A 14,949-nucleotide genomic window follows, 5' to 3' on the forward strand; every position below is an offset into this window, starting at 1 on the left:
ACACACTCACTGCACCTCCTGGACAAGGAATGGGGCTCAGCCCCAGCCCTGTCACCCCTGGCCCCCCCAGCTCCCCAGCCCCTGCCCCCCTGAAATATTCATGGCCTGCAATGAGGAGCTAATTTAATTGTCCTGATGAGAAGCTGAATAATTTACATTCTTTTCGAGCAGGGTCAGGAGACATCATTAGCAGCTGATCTGGGAGCAGGGAGGGGAAGTGGCTGAGCCCCGACCCTGCTGCGTGGAGACACCAGGTGGGCAATGGGAACCCAAAAGCTTTCCCACCCTGGAACCCCCATGGCTGGGTGGTATGTGCTGAGGTCTGAAGCACCAAACACCTCTGACCATGCTATAAAGCCCCAGCCATGTGGGGTGGGAAATTGTGTCTTCCATGGTCCTGGGATCCTGGTGGGCCCTGAGACACAGCCTCCCTCCATTCTGGGGCCTTGACAATGTTTAAGGCAGTTGTGATCTTTAAGTCTCTTACACATCCCCATTATTGTTGCTTTGGTTTGCAGCCAGCAGGGATGGCTGGGATGAAATATGGCTGGGAGAAGGGCCTGGCGCTCTCCGGATTCCTGAGATAAGGGGACAGGCGGGACAGGGACCTTTATTTACATTTTTTCCTGGAAATTTCAGCCTCTCTCTGGTGAGACCCCATCCGGCTGCCATGAAGATAAGAGGGGCTTGTAGGGGGGCTGCTGGGGGCCAGGATGCCTTTCAGGGGGCTTATTAGCCCCCCAAGCCCGATTCTCTCCCCAGTCTGTGTGCCCTGTGTGAATGGGGGGCACAGAGGAGCACCAAGGCAGGGCTCAGGACTGGCTCCTTTCCCATCAAAATCCATGTTTCTTTCTTTCCACTGGTTTGACAGAGATCTGGGGGGCCTGATCCACCACATCTCCTCATCCCCAAGGTGTCGAGGGGAAGCTTGGCTGGACCGCACCTTGATGAGGAAGGCACAGCCCGGGATAAATGCTGTTGTCTTGGCCATGCCAGGAAATTTCGGGCCAGAGGCCACGGCAAGGGCTGCAGCCGGCTGCCTGATAACGCCTGCATTTCCTCCCGGCGCTGCCCAGCGTCCGCCTGCTGGGGAGGGATGTGCTGTGGGGGTGGCCAGCAGCAGCACCTTGTACCCTGCAGGAACAGCCCCAGCTGGCCCCTGGCCCTAGGGGACACAGCAGGCAGGTCTGGCAGTCCTGCAGTGCTGGGGGTCCCAGGCTGTGCCCCTTGCAGCCCTGGGAACATCCCTGTCCCAGGGAGGGATGGGTGAGGGAGCGGAGCTGCCGGGACCTGCAGGTGCCTCCTGCACCTGAAGCCCCGAGGGTCCTGTCCCTGCAGCCCCCACGGGGTCAGCTGGGGAGTCTCCCTGGGAGGTCCAGCAGAGCCAGGACCCGCTGCAGCCACCCCAGATGGCAGAACTGGCTGGGTGGGGGCACAGGGGTGTCCTCACAGCCACATGTGCAGCCATGGGCACACCTTTGTGCACACACACACACACACACACACACACACACACACAGGGCTACATGCGGTATTGATGTCCCCGCACGGACAGACACAGGCACCTCCTCCTGCCCCAGGCACTCAGACATGCACAGGCAGGCTCACAGGTGTGCACAGACCTCCATGTTTGCACACAGCAGCACATGTACACCGATACATTCACACCAACACAGCCAGATGTGCACATCAGCAGATGTGTGGGTGTGCACACAAGGGCACTCACGTGTGTGCGTGCGCACACCCAAATCCACACGCACGTGCTGTACATCAACACCCAAGCACACACACGGGTGCTCCTGTGCATGTGCACCCCCAAAACCACACAGACATGAACACACATGACCTCACACACACAGACACAGCCTCCTGTCTCTGCCCTCACGTGTTCTGCCTGCCTGGGTGCCGGTGGGTGCTCCCCGTGCAGCCGCTGCCCTCCAGCCGCTCCCCGGAGCTTGAGATCCAGGAGGAATTTTAAACATATTGACCCCTGACCCGTCCCTGCCTGTGAGGGGAAGCCAGGCCTTGAGCTGCCCCCAGCCGGATGGGGACGGGGAGCTGCAGGGGATGGTGAGCCCTCAAAGCTCGTGGAGTGCAAAGGGGGCACCCTGCCTTGCTCCCCCTTTTTCTGCACCCCATGTGCCCCCCACCTTGGGGAGCACCAGGAAGGATCGCTCCAAAACCTCGCTGCCTGGAGCACTCACGGCTTGGGGATGCCACAGCTGTGTGCCCCACACCAGGAGGGTTCTGTGGGAGTGGGATGCCCCTGCCATGCCCTCTGCAAAGGGTTCCAGGCCCCCTACCCTGCTCCTGCCTGGCTCCCAGCATCCCTGCATCCCGTGGAGGGGTTGCCGCGATGGCAGTGTAATTAAAAATGCAATTAAGCGCTGCCACTTAGCAGAAAAGTCATACAGTTTGGGGATAATTATCTGACAATATAACAAGTTGCCCAACATTAATCAGGCGCTGATCTGCTCCGGCAGCTGTGCTCCCAGCTCCGGACGCTGCCTTAATGGCATCCTTCAAGAGACAGCAATAAATCAGGCCCTTACGGGGCCCTGGGGCAGCACACTGTCCCCTGCCTGCTCCCTGCCTGCTTTTGGGGGCTTTTGGGGTGTCAGAGCAACATCCTTCCCAGTGAGCCCCCACAGTACTTTGTTCCTGCCTGAGGGTGCTGAGAAACACCCAGGGCAGCGGGGCAGGTTCCAGGGCATCAGCCCTCACCCTAAGTGGAAGGGATGGTGGGACACCCTTGAAACGAGACCTCCTGGTGGGGATGGCTGTGGTGGGGGAGATGCCTGAGGCTGGGGGTTCCCCATTCTTCTCTTTCAAGGGGCAGACAGAACGCCCTGCTGTCTCTCGGGAAGGCAAAGGGACCCTGGATAGTTGGTAGACAAGAAGTGAAAGGGGCCGCACCGGCTGTCAATGCTGTCAGTGATGTGGGATTTTAACAAGTATTTATGGCTTGTATGTCACTGTTAATGAAGCCTTTGCTCTGTAACAGTATGAACTCTGAAGCAGAAGCTGGTCCCACCGCTGCCGAGCCCCAGTGTGGCCTGGGGACCTTCTTCATGCCGGGCCAGACCCGTATGTTTCCCCACCCTAGCTGCCCTCCCACTGCTGTTCCATCTTGGATGCTGAGGGGTCCCAGGCCACAGGGATCCCTCGGTGCCATATCTCCCTGACCTGGAGATGAGTCCTTTTGTGCCCCTTCCCTAAATGTATCCCCACAGCCAATGTGTTGGCACAACTCGCTTGCAGCACGTTCCTCCCATGCTGCTTCGGCAGAGCCCCGAGCTCTGCCGGTCCATGTCCCCATCTCTGTCCCTGCCTGTTCCGGAGCGGGAAGCACAGCCCTGCACAGCTCTGACTTCTAAGGACCCGAGATAAAAGCAGAGCCTTTGTTCGAACTCCGGCCGGCGTGGGCTGGGGAGGGGGAACCACCAGAAAGAAACCAGCAGCTTAACACATTCACTTCGCCCCTAATTTGCCGGTTCTGCCACAAAATCCCATTACAAAGGGCTTAGCGCTGCGCCCAGGAAGAGGTCACCGCCGGGGGCCCCCGAGGAGATTTTCCAGTCACAAAAAGCACGAGAAAAGAGCAACCCCATCTCCCTCGGGCACTCCCCGGCACGGTGAGGGATGGGCGCTGTGTCCCGAGGTCCCCTGTCCTTGCCCTTCTCTCCCACCCTGCACCTGGCAGCGGGGTAGAGCAGTTGCAGAGGTGCAGCTGGGTCAATTCACCTTTGTGACTCCAAAACCAAATAAAATGCGGGTTGGCATTGATCCGCAGGTGTTGAGTAGGGCCATAAAACACCGGTTCCAGCAAACGGGCACTGCTGGAGAATCAGCTGCACGGGCTGGCTCCTCGGGTCTGGTGGGGGATGTGGCTGGGGTCGGGATGGGGTGACCCCTCAGCTGGGTGTGCAGGGAGGATGCTGGGAGCTGTGGGGAGCCCAGAGCTGCTCATGGTGTCCCTGTGCCATGGGTCTGGCTGTGCTGGGCTGGACAGAGCTGCCCGCCAGCCTTGGGCACCCTGCTGGGGTGGGGGGGGTTTGGGGGACCCTGACGGTAGGGGGTGTGCATGGGCTGTGAAAAGGGCAGAGCGGGTACACACAGAGTGCACAGTGGGTTCACACAGCTGGGGCTGGCAGGTGCGAGCTGTGCACGTGGGAAGCACACACCCTGATCGTGGCAGCCCGAGACACCTGTGCAGGTGTGCACCGACCCTCAGGGGACAAGGACAGGGCAGCTCCACAAGCACCGCATGGGGCAGTGGCACACACAACAGCTCGGCACCCCGGGATGGGGCACAATCCCCCGCGATGGGGACGGTGCCGGGTTTGGGCACAGCTGTGTGCTCGGCGCGGCTGCTGCAGGCTCGGGCACGCTGGCGGAGCAGGGAACAAGGCTGTCGGCACTGAAAGGAGCGAGGCGAGCGCCCGGGCGGGATGGAAATGAGCCCCCGGGGGTCCGCACAGCACAAAGGCGCCCGCTGGGGTGGGCCGAGACCTTCCCAGCCCCTCGCCACAATGTTTGCAAATACCAAAGGCCACTTGTGGCGGGGCCGCCAGCGGGGAGGGCGAGGGGGCCTCCAGCATCCCCCTCTCACTGGGGGCTCCTCCAGCTCCGCCGTGCCCCACGGATGCCCCATGGCACCCCAGATGGTGGGGCGAGGTGGGCAGAGGCTGCCCGCTGCCTTTGTCGGTGTCTCGGGGCTGGAGCCAGGGGAGCAGGGAGTGTCGGGGAGGAATGTCCCCGCTCAATGCCCACCATGCTGGGGCTGACAGCCCTGAAATCGGGTTGTCACATCCCGTCTGGGCAGCCCTTCACCTCCGTTTGTGGGGGCTTGTTCGGCTCCCGCCTCATTCAGCCAACACAAACAGCACTTAACCCTCTGGCTCCCGCCGGCTCCGGGCGGGGACTGCCGGCCCCAAGCAGAGAATTGGCCACAGGGATGTGCCGCTGCCATCCTGCTGCAACATCTGAAGGGATGATGTGAGATACCCATAGGCTCTTTAGAAGGGAAGTTTAGGGTCTCTAGGACCCCTCACCCTCACCTCAGAGCCCCCAGTCTGAGCCGGGACTTGCTGCCAGCCCCAGGACTGGGGGCTCACGCCAACCCCTCTGACATCCAACACCTTTCCATTGCTGCCTCTCTTCAGCCCTATGACCACCCTGAGACCCCTTCCCACCCCCCCGCAGGGACACCCACCCCGCAGCAGCCCTGGCTACCAATGGGAGCGGGAGCAGGAGCCTTTCCTTTGACACAATTAAGCAGCCCGGGGTCCCAGCGCCTCGGCTCGCCGCAGTGTGTTAAATTAATGTAGCAGAAAAAATCATTATGCGGGGACACAGATGGAAGTGACCAAGCAGAAAATGCGATGTGCAGCGGCAGAGGACCCCTCTTACCCGTGTAAACACCACGGGGAAGAACAGGTTTCCCAGCTCCCAGGCGAGGAGGTGACCGCAGCCTGCCGGGAGGTTCCCGTCCCTCGCTGCCGCTGGGGCAAGTCCTGGATGCAGCCGGACACGGGGGTCCCATGGGCAGGGGAGGGGGCAGCAGGTGGGACCCCCCGGGCAGCAGCCACCTACCCCGGGTCTGGGAGGGCTGGTCAGAGAGCCGGGCAGTGCGTGTGGCCGGGCCTGTGCTCACAATTACCATGTCATTATGTGCCGGCACAGCCGTGCCTAACGGAGCAGAAAAGCGGCCCCTGCTCAGCACCCGTGGGGAAAGGGGTGAGGGAGGAGCACCAGCTACACGTGTACATGTACCCAAACATGTACCCAGCACCCAGCACCAAGTCCCCAGGGGTGAGGGCTTATTCCCCAAGTGCCACCACCCAGGATGCCTCTCCCTGGGTGCGTGCCGCAGTCTCTCCTGCCTCTGTGGCCCCAACTTAAGGCATCAAAGGGACCTGCACTTACCCTGGGGACCCTCTCAGCCCCCAGGGGAGTTGCCCTGGGAAGGGCTTCTGCTCCCCAGGGCAGTAAACCCAGGGTAGACACGGTCCTGGGGCTCGCCCCAGCAAACAGTGAGGGCCACAGGGCCACTCTCAGACACCTGGCAGATCAGTAACCACAAACACTGGCAAAGGGTCCCCACAGCAGGACCACACATCTTCCCCATGCAGGATGCAGAGGGAATGGAGGGGTGCTGAGCACATGGGAAATGGGGTTGGATATCACCAAGGCAAACTCATGGGTCCTACCTGCTGCTTGGGCAGGAGCTGGAGCCTCCCAGTTTGAATCCACAGGTGTTTTAGTGGTCTGAGACTGCCCCTGGATATGTGGGAGGCTCCCACCATCACTGGGGGTCCCCTCCTGGCTGACCTTATACCCTATGGCCTCCTCAGCTCCCCTCCTGGAGGGACCTTATGCCCTATGGCCACCTCCAGCCTGGATTATCCCCAGCTGGCCAACCTGTGGCAAACAAGGACTAGTTTACTCACTTGTCCTTGTTTGCCAGTAGCTCCCAAGTGCCAGAGCTCAGGTCCTTCCTGTGCCACTTCCCCCTGGGGCTTGCCATAGTGGGACATGAGGATGGACACGAGGTCAGGGGGGTGGCTGGACGCTGGCGCAGGGTTATCGTGCTGGGGTGGTGGGGGACGATAACCAGAGCGCCCTCCTGTCAGCACTCTGCAGTGTGAAAGTAGGATGGGGACAGGGGCAGTCCCTGAGCCCCTGTCCCCCACCTTGGGGACGCCGTGGGATGGCGGGTGCCTGGTCCCTGCTGCCTCCCTGTCTGGCTTTGTTCCCACTGGGCTGTGTTCCCACCCACCCCATATTCATGTGGGCCCCTTCCCTCCCCGGGGGGCTGCTAATCCCCCCGAAATGGGCCAGGGATTGTTGACCGAGCTGCCGTATCCCTTGAGCAAGCAAGCCTGGGCCCCACAGCTGCCGCCGGATTAAGAGTCACCCTTTGGCTGCCACAGCCCCGCGCCAAAGCCCTGCCCCCCCAGTGTGCTCAGCCCCCATCCATGGGGGGCAGCCAACAGGACGCCAAGGAGATGTTCACTGGGGCACTGCTGCAGTCCAAACTGACAGGTTTAGTGTGGCACTGCCAGCCCCCGAAATGCCTGATCTGCTGGGTCTGGCTCGTGTTGGCAGTGCCGGGGGAGTGGGGCCAGGAGCGTGCCAGCCTGCAGGAAGGAGCCCTGGCAGGGCGTTGGTGGTGTGACACTGGCACTGGCATCGGCTGTTCCCCTTCCTGCTGCCACCAGTCGTGGCAGGGACACAGCTGCTCACAGCAATGGCGCAGGGTGAGGAGCAGCTCTCACGCTCCAGAATTGTGGGTCATTGGAATTACATTAATTAGCGTGTGCTAATGATATCTAATTAACACCCAGCTGTGCTGATGCAGAGCTTTGCTAAGCCAGACACCTGACCCCTGCCCTGCTGCCTCAGTTTACCCACCTGCAGCAGGGTGAGCCTGGCACCTGGTGCTCCATGAAGCCAAGAGGCATCAAACCAACAGGGAAATGTTGCAGGGAGAGGGGACCAGCTGCTGGTTTGTTATCGGGCCAGCTCTGCCAAGTGCCCCATCCGGGGCAGCCTCTGGCTATCTCACTATCTCAAGAGCTCGCTCTGGGTCGGGGTGGATGTGTCCACACACCAAGAGGGTGTTGCTGGATGCCCAAGCCAGGGTGGCTGGGGGGAACCCAGGCATGTCTCAGGGGGTGAATAAATAGAGGTGGGAAGAGCAGAGTATCACAGTTCTGTCTGCTTCTGCTGCAGAGAGGAATGGTGGGGGCTGCTCTTTGTAGGGGAGTCAAGGACCCATGGGTGCTATTCATACCTGGAGAGATTAAAAAACATGTTTTGACTCCACTAACAAGGCCCCAGAGCCCTGCAGAAGCTTTCATCCTGGTTAAGTGCACAGAGCAGATAAAGGGTCCTCAAGAGTCCCCAAGGAGCTGGCTGAGATGCTTGCTGTCCTCAGTATGCATTTTTGGTGGCAAGCAACCTGTCCCTCCCTCACAGGGACCCCCTGAGCTCTGCAGCAGCCTCAGCAGTGGTGCTGGGCACCTACTACCATGGGCTGTAAAGAGAAAGAGCCCTTTACTCATGCTGTGCCCACTGGAGCCTCTCCTAGAGTCTCTGCCTCCAGGTGACACCAGCTCGAGGACGAGCCCTCCTCCCAAACAGCTGGTGTAATGGGTGCCATCCCCTGGCTTGACCTCCCAGGTGCTGTGTGGATATCTGGAGGCTGTGGCTCCACGGGACACAGAGGGTTCCCCAATATCAGCATTTAGGGGCCCACCCCATCTGGGCAAGGGGTTGGAGCAGGGGGAAAGGGTACTTCAGAAACAGCAAACCCTGGCACAAGCTGTCCTGCCTTCAATGCAAGCAGTGAGTGTGAAGTTAAGAGATAAAGAGGGAATTAGGAGATAAAGTCTGCGTAATCCCAGTTGCTCTATGCAATTAAAATGAGCTTCACCCCGCTGTAATTGGATGGAAGCTGCCTGCCAGCGTCAGCGCGGCCGGGAGCGCGGGGCGAGCAGGCGCGGAGGATTCACCGCAGCGAGCACGCAGACTTATCTCCCCGCCAGAAACACCGAGAGGGCAGCGGCACAGAGAGCGGCAGTTAATGAGATGAAAATGGAAAGCCTGGCACAAAGGATTAGCTCCCGGCCCGGCTCTGCTGCTGAAATCCCAAGGTTCCCTGGAAAGGCTTTCCTTGCATCATGGATGCATTCCTGCCTGGGCCTGCTTTGCAGAGGAGGCATGTGCTCAGAGCAGGAAAATTTGGCTCCTCCTCACCGCTTTGACCCCTCAGTTGGAACTGGGCTGTCCCAGCCTCCAGCTCCCCCTGCTCCATCGTATCCATGCCCCGGTGCCCAGTCTCCCCCCGGAGGGTCCCTGCACAAGATGATCCCTAACAGCATTTACAGCTGCTGGTATTAAGCAGAAATAAAAAACCCCCAAGTGCAGATTAAAAGGACACTGATGGAATGCCAGGAGAAGAATTACAGCCCTAATAAACTGCTGCCTTCAGCTGGGGGTGGATGACAAGGGGGTTTACGAGGCCATTTAAACTTCACTGTCAGAAAGGTGTATTAAAGCTATAAAGGTCTCGTTGCCTCTCCTGTCCCCTGGATGCTGGAGCATGGCTGTGGTCATAAATCCACCTGCTCGCAGCCTGGGGCGAGGGGCCCAAAGCCCCTTGTCCCTGGGAAAAGCCAGGAAGAGCAGTGAGGCCTCCTTGGCTGGGGTCTTGGGGGGTGACGTCAGTCCTGGCGTGAGATAAATGCCGGCCGCGGGCCGCAGGGACGGGATTATCTCGGCATGGAGGCCTCATCCATCACCCTCTGCCCACCCGCCGGGAGCATGTGAATGGGAGCTCACAGCCCTGGTGCCAGAGCACCCTGTCCCTGTCCCTGTCCCTGTCCCTGCCTGCCTCCTGGGCCCAAGGGGCAATGGGACAATGGCTGGGACCACAGCACGGCTGCCATCACGCTGTCAGGGACGGCTCCTGCCTCACACCAGCCCCCAGATGTGCTGTGCTACAGCTCCATCCCCTGGGTCCTTGACCCCATGAGCCCCAGAGCTGAGGGTGTTCTGGCCCCTCCCCACTCCTCTGCCCGGCTCTCCCCCATCCCTGCTGTCCTGCCTGTTTGTTTGCACAGCTCTGATGACGCTGCCTCACACACCTCGGCACTCCTGCTCTTGTGCTCCTGCCCCAGGCTTGGCTCATCCTCCTGCTCTGCTTCCTGCAAACATCCAACACCTCCATGGAGTTTTTACCTCGCTCTGTTCTATCAATGCCTCCCGTGGGGTCCTTCTGTGCCATTGTAGGATGGGGATGGGGTCAGGCACAGGGACAGGGACAGGGATTGGGACAGGGATGGGGGTGGTGCTGAAAGGTGCTTTCCAGCAGAAGTCACCTGGCACAGCCTGACTCACCGCCCTGGGGATGGGTCATGGTTTCAGCTTCATCCTCCCGGGGTGCAGTCCTGGTTCCCTGCCTGGGTGACAATGGGGACAGTGGGATGGGGGGAAACTACACCAGGGAGGTGGCAGAATCTGAGCCACCCTGTGAGGTGGTGACATCATCCACCCTTCTTTCCAGGCACCGGTGTGGGGCTGCTGGGGTGGCAGGGATGTGCTGGGGGTTACTGGGGCTGGCTGGGGAGCACAAAGAGCAAGCAGGACTCGAGGCAGGGAGTTAAGGGTGGATGACGGTTGTCTCTCCCCGCAGATATGCTCTGCTAGGAGCCACTCGCTCCCTCCACTGCCCCAGTTTGAAGGCCCTCGGTCCCTGCTGCTTCCCACGCAGGCTCATTAGCGAGTTCAGAGAGAGAAAACCCGTTAATGGCACGAAATGACTTCAGGCTGTGGCATGGGGAGTGGGGGATCCGAGCCCAAACCCTCACACACAGTGGGGCTGCTGCTTTTCCTCTTCCTTTGAACTTCCCCAGCCGCCCCGAGCTGTGGTTTCCCGAGCACGGACCAGGGCAGCTGGGACCATGGGGCACTGTCGCACGTCCCGGATAGATGGTGACAGTGGGGGGGCGACAGTCCCCCTCTTTCGGGGCTCCGCAGAATCCCAGCTACCAGTGGAGGCAAAAGCAGGGGGAAAAAACCCCAAAAAACTACCAAACAACAAATCAAACAATAACCTGCAAAATAAAAACACACTGCAACAGGGCACAGCAGGCTGTGGCAGCCGAGCTTCCCCCGCTCTCACCGACCCCTCCCCAGGCTCAGCCCGTCCGCCCCGGCTCCAGAGCAGCGCCCGGGCTCGGGCATCACTCTGGGATGTTTGGCTCTCGCAGCACGATGGGTCATGGGAGTTTTGGTTGTGCCGGGCTCCCGGGAAGGCACGGGCAGGGGGTGCTGGCAAGCTCGGTGCCGGTGCGGGAGCGGCCCGGGCCCCCCGTGACTCAGCCTGCCGTGGCCGAGGCAGAGGTGGGGTAGCGATACCGGAGCTAAAAAAAAACCTGGCCGAGCGCCGGGGAGAGGAAATTTCTCATTAGCCAGAAATGTGTGGCTGAACCAGTCTGACACCAGGGGCGGCCCCCAGCCCCGGCGGCGATACCGGCCCCGGCTCCGGGCGAGATCAAAGCGGGAGAGGGGCAGCGAGAGGGCTCGGCAGCAGCTGGGCTGGGCTTGCTGGGGGACCGGGGCAGGGTGAAGGGTCTCCTCAGCTGAAAATGCCAGATTTAGGTGGCATGAAGGGCTGGGTGGGCAGTGGCATGGGTAACCTGCCATGTCGGGCACAGGCATCAATATCTGTGATGCTTCAGGACTGGGCGGGGGTGTTGGCCAGCAACACCTGGGTAAGGCAAGCTAGCAGGGATGGGGGCATCTCTAACTCTCGCTTCCAGCCATGCCGCAGTCCTTTGCTCTCCTCATTCCCAAAGGAGACAGCGTTTCCAGCCAGGGCAGCCCTTGGTGGGAGCAATGCAGCCCCTGGCACCTTCCCCAGCCCTACCAGCAAGGCCACCATTGCTTTCCATCAGATTTCCCCTGAAGATCCAGACTTTCCCAGACCACACTGAGTCAAGGCATTGACCTGGTCTTGTTTAATAACCCAAAGCTGTTTTTTGCCTCCTGGTCCAGTGTTGGGTCAGATTCTGCTCCCCCAACACGGCAGACAGGCATGGGGTGATTGATGTGGGTGCATTTGCTCGCTGGCTGTGCTGCCAAAGACGATGTCAGCTCCCAGGCATCTGCAAGAGATCTGCCTCCTGCTCCCCAAGGCAGCCCCTGGCCCTCAGATCCCTTTTTCCAGAACCGGCTGGCAGCTTCTGGGGCTCCTGTCCCCCTGTGGGGACACTCAGCCCTGATGAGGGGCGAGGCTGCAGCCCCAGCAGCAGTGGGCAGGGAGGATGGGCTGTGGTGGTGGCAGACGAGGACGGATGCTGCACCATGTGCAAGTCTTCTACTAGCAACCAAAGGAGACTGGAAAGAAGGAATGGAAAGAAAATGATTAAAACAATTTGGGTTTTTTTTTCATAATTAAAAAAAAAAGCCCTGGGAAAAAGCCGTGTAGGGTCCTGGCACGTGAACAGAGTCTGTAAGTGGTCTTAAAAATTACCAATAAATAATCTTAACGGGAAACAGAAGGAGCAGAACTGGGGTGTTCGTGGGTGTTTCGTGGCTTCTTGTGAGCATGGGAAAATGTGCTGGGTCCTGTCCCTCGTGCTGTGGGGACAGCCCCCTCCCGGGTCATGTGTGTCCTTGGCTCCAGCCTGAGGCAATGACCCGCCTGGCCGGCGTCCGGCCATCCTTGGCTCGGTGGGCTCAGGATGTGGCCCCGGCACGGCTGGGCTTGGCCTTTCCCTTGGGCACAGGGTGGCAGTGGGACAAGGCATGGTGGAGGGTGTGGAGAACGCCTGTGCCCTCCCTGCCCCATGCCTCGTGCTGCCTGCCGGGTCACAGAGGCTGTGCCGAGCCGTGCCGAGCCGTGCCGAGCCGTGATCCCTTCCAGCTGTGCCGGCCCCAGGCGGCTGACGGGGCTGCGGGATCCTCTCCCTGCCAAGTTGTTGAGGTGTCAGCCAAGAGTTAGCAGGGAAAACGCCAAGCAGCCGGCGAGCCGGCCAAGCCATCCTCCTCAGCCTTCCTCCTCCTCCCTTCTGCAGAGAGCCTCCCACCCTCCCGCTGGAGCCCGGAGCCTCCGGGCCACCCCAGCAGGGATCCCCCTTAGCACTCGGTGTGCCCTCATCCCAGCTGTGCCCCGGGACCCTCCGCCGCCGCTCCCACGGTGTTCCCCCCATCCCGGCCCCTCCACCTGGGGCGTATGTCCCCCTCCTCTGGGCCTGTCTGGAAAGGGACGATCCCCCTCCCCGAACTTTCCAGCTCTCTGCAGAGCGGGAACAATCGCAGCCTTTGTCTTCCCTTAATCTCCTGGTTAGGAATTAAAAGGGGGGAAAAAACCCAGCAGCACAAAAGGCTCTTTTGCATGGGCTGGGAGGGGGGAAGCGCAGGGCGCAGGCAGAGCCCGCGCAGGGTGCAGGCAGGGCTTGCCGTGCCCCCAGCCCAGCCTGGCCACCACGGTCCCCAAGGGCCACCCCACGCTGCTCCCATGGCCCCAGGATGTTCCTGCAGTGGCACCCGAGGGCTGGCGGCCCTGGGAGCTTCATCTGGTCCACTTGGCCCCTCAAAATGTCCTCACCCATTGGCTGCTCCAGGAGGAGGCAGGGAGCATCTTTAGGGAGGGAATTGGACTGGGTTTGCACCCCCGTGGGGTCAAGTGGCTCCTGCTCACTGCCACGGACCCACTTTTACACACACAGTGCCCAAACACACCCTCACCTGCCCAGCACAGGGCTCCCTGCCACCCAGAGCTCCCCAAGAACCACGCAGGCACCACAGACCTCCATAAAATTCCTTAAATAATTTAATTGAAAAAAAGTCTTTCCGTTAAAAAATATTTTTACAAACGCACGCTCGCATTGATTTCCCTGGCTGCTGTTTTTCGCTGTTGCTTTTCTTTCACCATGGAACACAGCTTTCCCCCAGATCTGTATGGAAAGGGAGGAGGCAGGTACAGGATGTGGAGAGCTGCTGGGTGCACCCCTGTGGCTGGGGCGAGACCCGGGGCTGGCTGCAGGGATGGTGTGTCCTGCCCCATGGGAGCAGGGTGTGCATAGAGAAGGGTGGGAGAAGGGGTTTCTTGTTTAAAGTGAGAACAACCCCTCCTCAAAGCAAAGCCAGGCCAGGATGGGGGACTGAGATGGGGATGTTTGAGATGCACCAGGACTGGTGGGACCCCAAACTTTGCAGCAGGAGGGGCTGGGGAGCAAGGGAGGCAAGGGCAGCCCCTGTGCCCCTTTGTGCTTCTGCATGGGGGGGCTGTGGGTGGTTAGCAAGCCCCAAACAGGCTCTCATATCTCTTCAGCCACTTGATCTTAAAAGCCTCTCAATGCCAGGTTTCTTCTCCTGATCTGGGAGAGGGGTGAGGTCTGCCCAGTGCTGCTGTTTGGGGTCCCACCATGGTGGGGCTGGGGAGCAGCCAGGGTAGAGAGCAAGCCAGGATGGGAAACCCCAGCAAAATGGAGCCGTGGTGTCCCTGTCTGCCAACATCCCAGAGATGGTGGGATGTGGGGAGACCATTCCAGCTGCCACCTGCGCTCCTGGACTTGTTTACCCTGTGGAGGAGGACGGGGTTAATGAGAAACCCAAGGCCTGTTCCAAGGGAAGGGAAAAAACAGCACCTGCCGTGTCAGCCCAGGGAGGGGGGGATCGGGGCCAAGCACTGGGGAGCATAGGGGTGCACCCCCTCATTTTGGGGAGAGACCACTTGCCCTTTTGGACTGCCAGAAAAGCACCCCAAAAGCCAGTTATCAAGGTAGTGCAGCCAAGGAGGACCTGAGAAACCCAGGACGAGTAACTGGGGTTCCACTTGGCCACTGTCGACAAATCTCCCCTAGACTGAGGGCATGGCCCCCCCAGATTGCTCTCCCAGGGGGTCACCTTGCCACCTGCAGCTGGTCCGTTCACCCTGGTGAGCTCAACCCTGCTTAAAAGCCATTTTGTAGAGGAGGAGTGAGGCCATAATCCAGGGGTGCCAGGGGCTGCTGCAACCCTCCTGCTGAGGGCAGGCTGCCCAGAGGGAGGCAGGGGAGGAGCAGTGCCCTATGGAGAAGCCCCGGAGCTGTGGGGACCCTCTGGCACTGGATGAGCAGTGGGCATGGCTGTTCCCTGCTTGGCTTTCACATTCCTTGTTTGCTTCCCACAGTTCCAGCTTGACTTGAGGAGGGTAGGGGGGGAAAAATGCTGAGTATTTCTAGTACATTAGAGTTTCCTGACTGGCTCTGACCTGGGACTCAGAGCCTCCACCGTGTGCCTCATGGGGAGCGTGCTGTGTCTCCCAGCACCACAGGGCTGGTACAGGATCACTGCCTGGTCCCTGTCGGACAACCTGAAAACATGACAGCAAGAGAAGGGGAGAGCAGAGAGGGGCACACAGCCAGCTTGGGGTCGGCCAGGAGGAAGAGAAGG

The sequence above is a fragment of the Molothrus aeneus genome, chromosome 10 (genome assembly GCF_037042795.1).
Source record: "Molothrus aeneus isolate 106 chromosome 10, BPBGC_Maene_1.0, whole genome shotgun sequence".
Lineage (NCBI taxonomy): Eukaryota > Metazoa > Chordata > Aves > Passeriformes > Icteridae > Molothrus > Molothrus aeneus.